The sequence below is a fragment of the Hipposideros armiger genome, unplaced genomic scaffold (genome assembly GCF_001890085.2).
Source record: "Hipposideros armiger isolate ML-2016 unplaced genomic scaffold, ASM189008v1 scaffold_1362, whole genome shotgun sequence".
Classification (NCBI taxonomy): Eukaryota; Metazoa; Chordata; class Mammalia; order Chiroptera; family Hipposideridae; genus Hipposideros; species Hipposideros armiger.
The window spans coordinates 123,351-132,305 of record NW_017732712.1 but is presented as its reverse complement, the minus strand read 5'-3'; the positions used below and the strand labels follow the sequence as shown (position 1 = coordinate 132,305).

Genomic DNA, 8,955 nt, shown 5'->3' with positions numbered 1-8,955 from the left:
AAATTTCATAAAGTTTAGTACAAAGTCAAACTACAAACAGAAGCCAATACACCTGGGTAAAGGACTGAGATATAGAGCTATCTCATAAGGTGCATCCAACCTCAGGTTCTGGTAAAAATACAAACTATCAGCCTCCACCACAGACCCATGAGTGAGGAACTCTGCCCAATACATGCTAAAGTTCAAGATCCACTGATGTAAGGAATTGATCATTTTTAACAATAACACAGTACTAAGGTATTTCCAATATTTAAAAATAAAATAACTAAACATATTTGGCCTGAATTTTTATAGCTATATATTAAAATAAATCTTTAAGTCTATTAGAAAAATCTAAGTTTTTGAATTTAATTTTTTATATATTGTGAAAATAGTATTTTAGTATTAAAATATAGAAAATAGTATTAATATTTTAAAATATGATTTTAAAAAATTAATGAATTGTACATTAAAGTTTAAACAGTAACAAATATTTCTTGAATATTTGAAACCCCTTGAACATTAGGGAATCTATCCACTAGCCATACAAAGAGAAGGAGAGAAGATAAAAATGTGACAGCACAGGTTAAAAAAAGCAAAAATCAGTTAAGATGAGGAGTTGGTAAACTCTGAACTCATCTATGCCTAAGACCACATCAAAATTACAACTAAATTATAGAACTACCATCACTGAGAACCACCTGAAGATGAGTTGAACAGAATTCTTATAACTAAGGATGTAACGAAACCATGTCCAGATGGGTAGGAGGGGCAGAAATCTTGTCTGGACAGATGTAGTGATTAATAAATAGGAGGGATACCTCAGTTACGGAGGTTCCCCCTGAGGAGCAAGGGGTCTAAACCCCATACAACTCTCCTCAACCCAGGACCCCTGTTTCGAGGCGTCCCCATAACATCTGGTTGTGAAAACCAGTGGAGATTGCATTCAAGAAAGACAAAGGGCTGCAGGAGACTGAGACTCTGCTCTTAAAGGGTTCACACAAAAACCTGCTCACTTCAAGCTTCAGCACAGAGACAGCAGCTTGAGAAGCACCTGGATATGGGGAGGAATTAAATTGACTGGCTTTAGTGTGAGGGCTGGTAGGGCAGAGACTGGGGAACTCTCTCTGGGATGAAAGCATTGGCAGGCACCACAGTTCCTTTGTTGAGTTCTCTTCCTACCTAGGTGGACCAGCAGGCAGGCACAAAATCTGTTGCTCTTCATTAACCTTGCTAACACTGTTTGCTTTACTCCAGCATCTGCCTGAGACTCTGCCTTACCCAACTTGCTGACTCAGACAGAGCCACATCCTGTGGCTCCAGACCCTCTGTAAAATTGGTGGCCTGCCTTGGATTGCACTGCAAGTTCTTTCAAAGGCCTGAAAACCACACAAGGGTGGCAACTGGACTTTGGTTAGCACTGCAGATGCTCCCAAAGATGTGCAAGCTCCACTGGAGTGGCAGCCAGACTTGGGGTGCATTGTAGCACTTCCCAAGTGTCCCCAAATATGGCACAAACAGTGGCCAGTCTCAGCTTGCAGCGTAGCTCTGACCAAGCAGCCCCAACCCCAGCACAAGCAGCAGCTGGCCTTGGCTTTCATCATAGCTTCTCGCAAGCACCTCCAAACACGGCACAAGCAGCTATCAAGGGCTGATCACATTGTAGTTTCTACCAAGCGCCCCCAGCTCAGCTCAAATGGTGGCCAGCCTTGGCTTGCACTGGAACCAATCCCAAGAGGCTTCAGTCTTGACACAACCTACAGGAGGCCTGGCTGGCACAAGAGCCCCACTAAAGTAATTTTGGCTCCATGGGGTCAGTCCCCACACAAAATATCGTCAGCTGTAGTCATGGTCAGCCCTCACAGCAAACTGGCTGTTATGTCAAGCTCACCTACCAATGTGACAGCAGCAACTGAGGCCCACATATAACAGGAGAACACATGCAAGTCACACAAAGAACACCCCTGGAACACCTGAATAAGTGACCAGAGGGGACTGTGCCACTGGGCTCCACACCTTCTACATAAGGCTGCTCTTTCAAGACTGGGAGATGTAGTGAATCTACATAATACATAGAAACAAACATAGAGAGTCAGCCAAAATAAGGAAACAAAGAAATATGTCTCAAATGAAAGAATAGGTCAAAGCCCCAGAAAAAGAACTAAATGAAATGGAGACAAGCAGTCTACCAGGCACAGAGATCAAAACTTTGGTTATAAAAGTGCTCAATGAACTTGGGAGAAAAATAGATGAACTCAATGAGGACTTCAAGAAAAAGATAGAGAATACAAAAAAGAACTGATCAAAATGAAGAATACAATAACTGAAATAAAGAACACTCTAGAGGGAATCAACAACAAATTAGATGAAGCAGAAGATAAAATTAGCAATCTGGAAGACAAGGTAGCAGAAAACACCCAATTGGAACAGAAATTTAAAAAAAAAAAAAAGTAGGATAGTTTAAGGGACCTCTGGGACAACATCAAGCAGATGAATATTTGCATCATGGGGGTCCCAGAAGAAGAGAGACAGAAATGGAGAGAAAATTTATTTGCATAAATATTGACTGAAAACTTCCCTAACTTGGTGAAAGAAATAGACATACAAGTCTAGGAAACACAGAGAGTCCCAACAAGGTGAACACAAAGAGGCCCACACCAAAACACATCATAATTAAAATTTCAAAAGTGAAAGACAAAGAGATAATCTCAAAAGTATCAAGAGAAAATTGCAACCTGCAGAAATGGATAAATTCCTAGAAACATACAATCTTCCAAGACTGAATCAGGATGAAACAGAATATCTAAACAGAGCAGTTACTAGTAATAAAATCAAATCAGTAATCAAAAGCTCCCAACAAACAAAAGTCCTGGACAAATAACTTCACAGGTGAATTTTACCAAACATTAAAGCAAGAATTAATACCTATTATTCTCAAACTGTTCCATCCCCTCCAAATAAAAGTAAACTTGAAGAGGAGGGAAAGCTCCCAAACTCATTTTACGAGGCCATTGCTATTACCCTGATTCCAAAACTACAAAAACAAAAACGCTATGAAAAAAAAAAGAAAGAAAATTAGAGGCCAATATGCCTGATGAACAAAGATGCAAAAAATCCTCAACAAAATTTTAGCAAATCGAATGCAGCAATACATTAAAAAGATCATACACCATGATCAAGTGGAATTTATTCCAGAGATGAAAAGTTTGTTCAATATCCACAAATCAATTAATGTAATACACCACATAAAAATGAAGGATAAAAATTATATGATCATGTCAATAGAGGCAGAAAGAGCATTTGACAAAATTCAGCATTTATATAATAAAAGCTCTAGGCAAGTTGAGATAAAAGGTGCTCCTATGTTGGGTGCATAAATGTTTACAAGGATTGTATTTTTTTGCTGGATTGATCTTTTTATCATTATGTAATTGACCTTTTTATCTTATTATAGTCTGTTTTAAAGTTTGTTTTGTCTGATATAAGTATTGCTACTCCAGATTTTTGTTTGTTTGTTTCCATTCACATGAAATAACTTTTCCCATCCTTTATTTTCAGTTTGTGTTTGCCTTTCGATCTGAAGTGAGTCTCCCGAAGGCAGCATATGTAAGGGCCTTGGTTTTTTTATCCATTCAGCCACCCTACATTTTGAGAGCATTTAATCCATTTACATTTAAAGTAATTGTTGATAAATATGTAGTCATTGTCATCTTATTAGTCATGTTTTTAATTTTTTTCATCTTAAGGAAACCCTTCTATCATTTCTTGTATTACTTGTTCGGTGTTATTTTTTAATAACAATTGAACAAATAGCAATGAACTCCTGTAGCTTTTTCTCTTTGTCATTCAAAGGAAATCTCTTTATTTGTCCTTCAATTCTAAATCATAGCTTTACTGGGCAGTGTAATCTTGGTTGTAGGTTCTTGCTTTTCATTACTTTGAATATTTTGTACAAATCTCTTCTGGCCTGCAAAGTTTCTGTTGAGAATCAGCTGACAGACTTATGGGAACTCCTTTGTAGGTGACTAATTTTTTTTCTATTTCTGCTCTTAAGATTCTCTCTTTGTCTTTAATCTTTGGCATGTTAATTATGATGTGTCTTGGTGTGAGCCTCTTTGGGTTCATCTTGTTTGAGACTCTGTGCTTCCTGGGCTTGTATATCTATTTCCTTTGCCAGATTAGGTAAGTTTTCCATCATTACTTATTCAAATAGGTTTTGAATTCTTTGCTCTCTCTCTTCTTCTTTGGGGACCCCTATTATGTGAATGTTGGTATGTTTGATATCCCAGAGGCCCCTTAAACTATCCTCATCTTTTTTATTCTTTTGTCTTTTTGTTCTTCTCTTTTGGTGTTTTCTGCTACTTTATCTTCTAAATTGCTGATTTGAATCTCTGTTTCATCTAATCTACTGTTGATTCCCTCTAATGTTTTATTCATGTAAGTTATTGCATCCTTTATTTCTTTTTTATTAAAATTTATTGGGGTGATAATGGCCAACAAAACTACATAGGTTTTAAGTGTACAATTCTATAATACATCATCTATATATTGCATTATGTGTTCACCACCCAGAGTCAGTTCTTCTTCCATCACCATATATTTGACCCCTTTTACCCTCTTCCACCATTCATATCCTTTATTTCTGACTGGTTATTTTTTAAGTTTTCTATCTCCATTTTTATGCTTCCTATCTCTTTGTTGAAATTCTCCTTGAGATCATTGAGCATCCTTATAAACAGTGTTTTGAACACTGGTATTGCTTGTCTCCATTTTGTTTAGTTCTTCTTCTGGAACTTTTTTTCCTGTTCTTTCATTTGAGACATTTTTATTTGTCTCCCCAGTTTGGCTGCCTCTCTGTGTTTTTTTTCTAGGTATTAGGTAAGGTTGCTGTGCATCCTGGTCTTAATAGAGTGGCCATATGTAGTAGGTGTGCTGTGGAACTCAGTGGTGCAGTCTTCCTGGTCACCTGAACCAGGTGCTCCAGTTGTTTCCTATGTGTGGGTTGTGTGGGCCTTCCTGCTTGGTTGTTGTTTGCACATCAGTGAGAGGGACTGACCCTCAGGCTGATTGGTTGTGAGGGCTGGCTGTGACTACAGTGGAAGAGTTGTAGTGCAGGGACTGACCCTAAAGAGTAGGGTTTATGTTAGTGGGGTTCTGGTGTCTGCCCAGTCTTCCCTTTGGGTGTGTTGTACTTAGAGGGGACCAGGTAATGCTCTGGCTTGGTCCAAAGCTGGTCACCAGGTATGCTAGCCCTGGGGCCCCTTGGGAGGGAGCCTGCTGCAATTCAAGGTCAGCTGCAACCTGCACCTTGCCCGGGGCCACCTGGTATGAGCCACAAAGCAATCTGCAGATGGCCACTGCCCATCCTGGGCTTGGAGGTACCTTGAGAGGTCAGTTTGTGAACCAAGGCTGGCTATCACTAATTCTGGGCTGAGGGCTGCTCAGCCAGAGGTACAGGACATGCTAAAACCAGATGCTGCTTGTTTGAGTTTTGTGAATCTTTGAGAGATTTTAGGAAAGTCCACAGCATGAGCTAAGAGAGGTTGTTTGTTATGGAAAAGCCACAAGAAGTGGCTTGGGTGTGCCCAAAATTTGGGTGGAGCATTATCTCAGAGACTCACTAGTGCAGAGCAGATGAAAGGTGATAGCCAGTTTGATGGATACTCAGATATGGAGGCCTTTGCCGAAGTCTGCATGCAGGGATTGGGGAGGGCTCAACAAAGAAACAATGGCTTCCACCAGCTCCTCCCTCCAGGAGAAAGCTGCCCCTCCAGCCTTTACCCTGAAGTCAGATAATTCAGCTTTCCCCTGAATGTCCCTATTGCCTTTCAAACTGCTGTCCCACCACTAGAGCTCAGACAGAGTGAGTCCACCAGCAAGTAAGTATGTGTGCAGGCCCTTTAAGAGGTGCACCTGGGACTGCAGACACCCTCTGTCTCAGTCACAATCTCCACTGATTTTCACAACCATAAATTATGGGGACTACTTTTCCAGCATTGGAACCCTGGGCTGGTGGCCTGGTGTGGGGCTCCGTACCCCTTGCTCCTCTGGTGAGGACTAGCACATCCAATAACTCACTTCCGATTTTTAATCAGAAATCGATGGTTTTTCTGTAGTTTTGTTGTAACTAATGTGGTCATGAGAGGAGGTGAGCGCAACATCTAAATTCGCCTCCATCTTTACTGGAAATCCTAGTAATATTATTTGTGCTATATCTCCTCAGGCAAGGGAAACAAAACAAAAAATAAACAAATGGGCTATATCAATCTAAAATTTTTTTCACAACAAAGGAGACTATCAACAAAACGAAAAGACAGCCTACTAAATGGGAGAAGATATTTGCCAATGATACATATGATAAAGGATTAATATAAAACATTTATATACACAAAAAGTTCATACAACTTTACACCAAAAAAAAAATCCAATTAAAAAATGGGCAGAGGGCTCAACAGACGTTTCTCCAAAGAGGACATACATATGGCTAATAGACATGAAAAGATGATCACCATCACTAATCATCAGAGAAATGCAAATTAAATCCACAATGAGATATCACAGAAAGCCCATCATCAATAAATCAACCAACAACAAGTGTTAGCAAGGATGTGGAGAAAAGGGAACCCTCTTCGTACACGGTTAGAGGGATTACTAATTGGTACAGCCACTATGGAAAACAGTATGGAGTTTCCTCCAAAAATAAAAATAGAACTTCCTTATGACCCAGAAATCCTACTTTTGGGTATTTGTTCTAAGTAATCCAAAACACTAATTTGAAGAGATACATGCACCCCTATGTTCACTGCAGTGCTGTTTATAATAGCCAAATTATGGAAGCAACCTAAGTGCCCGCCAATAGATGCTAGGATGAAGAAGAGGTGGTACATATAAACTGGAAAATTACTCAGCTATAAAAAAGAATAAAACTTTGCCATCTGTAAGAACATGGATGTCCCTGAAGGGTACATATAATACTGAGTGAAATAAGCCAGGCAGAGAAAGACAAATACCATATGATCTCACTTATATGTGGATTCTAAAAAACTGAATAAATGAGAAACGTAAACAGAAATAGTCTCAGAGACACAGAGGAAAAACTGAGGGTGCCTCGGTTCTTAAAACTGCTATCAAGTTGCTAACCTGTTGCTGAACCCAGCTCAAGGCTGAGCCATAAACATCCTGCAAATAACTGCTACACCAACACATGTGGACTTGACCTGCTCCTTGAAGTTTTCATTTATGCCATTTGCATATTAGAACTAACCAATCTCTGCTATACTAGCCAGAATCTTTCATTTGCATGGAGGACATAAATAGCAATCACACTTGCAAATTTTACCTCTATAAAACCCCACCTTTCTTGGCTCTCTTCAGAGAGCACAATTTAGGTTGTTGCTTGAATCTGTAACTCTTGGATTGTGACCTTTTTGCTCAAATAAATGCTTTTTGTTCCTTATCACAGCCTAAACCTCTTCTTTGCTTAGCACTCACTAAGGGTCTAGGACATACTTGGCTTTTTATACAGGTCTTACTGGAGGGTCTATTCTTCCTGTTTTTCAGGTGGGGCCAGGTTTAGGAAGAAGCTCTGCATTCAATCCTAATTGAAGCTGTCTCAGCCATTTTGGACATGGAATTGATGTTACTGAACTCAATAGGCTTGTAGCTTGGGGTGTTCTATTCTAGAATGAGATGTGGTTGTCTTAAGTAGTTTTATTTACTTGAAGCAAGTAAAGGAGATGGGAGGTTCACATCCAAAACTCTGTCTTCCAGAGTAATAAACTGGTTAATTACGTGTTTCTTCTTGCCAGTTCCCTAACATTACCTGCATTTTGCTAATTACATGTTGATTTTTCCCTTGCAGTTGGCTAAATTTATCTGGTTGGGTTCCTGTCAAGCTCATCAGGGTACAGCTGTATCTGCAAAATACTGTGCTACATTTTAACATTTAGCAAGAATAGCATTTAGCACCACCCAGCCCTTGAGACCCTTGTACTAACATTGAGAAGGTGGCAAAAGGAGGGGGGGGGGGTTGTCTTTCTGTCTATCTTGTGGTGATTTTAATTACTCCCAGAGGGTCTCAGTTCTGACTTTATCTTCATTCTGAAGACCAACTGAACGTTTATAGTCGTGATTACAGAGGAACATTCAAAACCTTCCTCTTTCTATTTTTTTACAGTTTAATACAACCGGCTGAGAGGCATAGCGGCACAAGTGTGAAATTTTGTTCAGAAAGGAAATTGGTGTCAAGGGCAAGAGTTTGGAAAAAATCGGAATACTCATTTAGTTTAACCTGTTCCCGGGTATCTATGGAGAAGTTACTTAGCGAAGATATATCGTTTTGTTAAAGTTACATTAAATAATAAATAAGCCAAACAGTCTAGATTCTTAACACTTGTAATAGTTTTTTGAGCCACAGTGCCATAAGACCACGTGGCCTAATGGATAAGGCGTCTGACTTCGGATCAGAAGATTGAGGGTTCGAATCCCTTCGTGGTTGGGGTTTATTTTCTCACGCTCCCCTTCCAGGCGTCGCTGACCCAACGCGCAGATTCTAAACTGTAGCATCCCAGCCCATGGAAGATTCCCCCGGGGTGTTTCTGATGCAAGAAGTGAGTTCGCGGCGCTTGTACTTCAGAAGTTCTTGGCCAGGCAAGCCCACGAATGTGTGGGGTTTGGGAAGAGTTGGAGCACTCTCCTAGTGAACCCAGTGAGCGAGGTTGCCCGGCAGGGCAAGGGTCAACATCTGTTCCCCTGGTCTGGCAGTTTCCAAACGCCTGTTATTTTCACTTAAGACGATCCTCACTCATCTATTGGTTTACAGTTGGCAATTTGTGTCTCTGTTGAGATTTGTCTTTTTCAAGTCGGTTTAAAGGTCGCCCCCTTTCGAAAGCAAAAGCCCACGTTTTACAGGAACTAGAGAAACAACATTGCAAAGCTCGCTCCTGATTCAGGTGGACGCCTCCCGAGATGTGCGCG

General features: G+C 40.2%; 1 non-coding gene across 1 annotated transcript; it reads left to right on the top strand.

Annotated features, from left to right (window-relative positions):
* The first annotated feature begins 8,403 nt into the window (after nt 1–8,403).
* Nucleotides 8,404–8,476, top strand: TRNAR-UCG (transfer RNA arginine (anticodon UCG)). Its single transcript has one exon. It is a non-coding gene; the product is annotated as a tRNA-Arg (tRNA).
* The last annotated feature ends 479 nt before the right edge of the window (nt 8,477–8,955 follow it).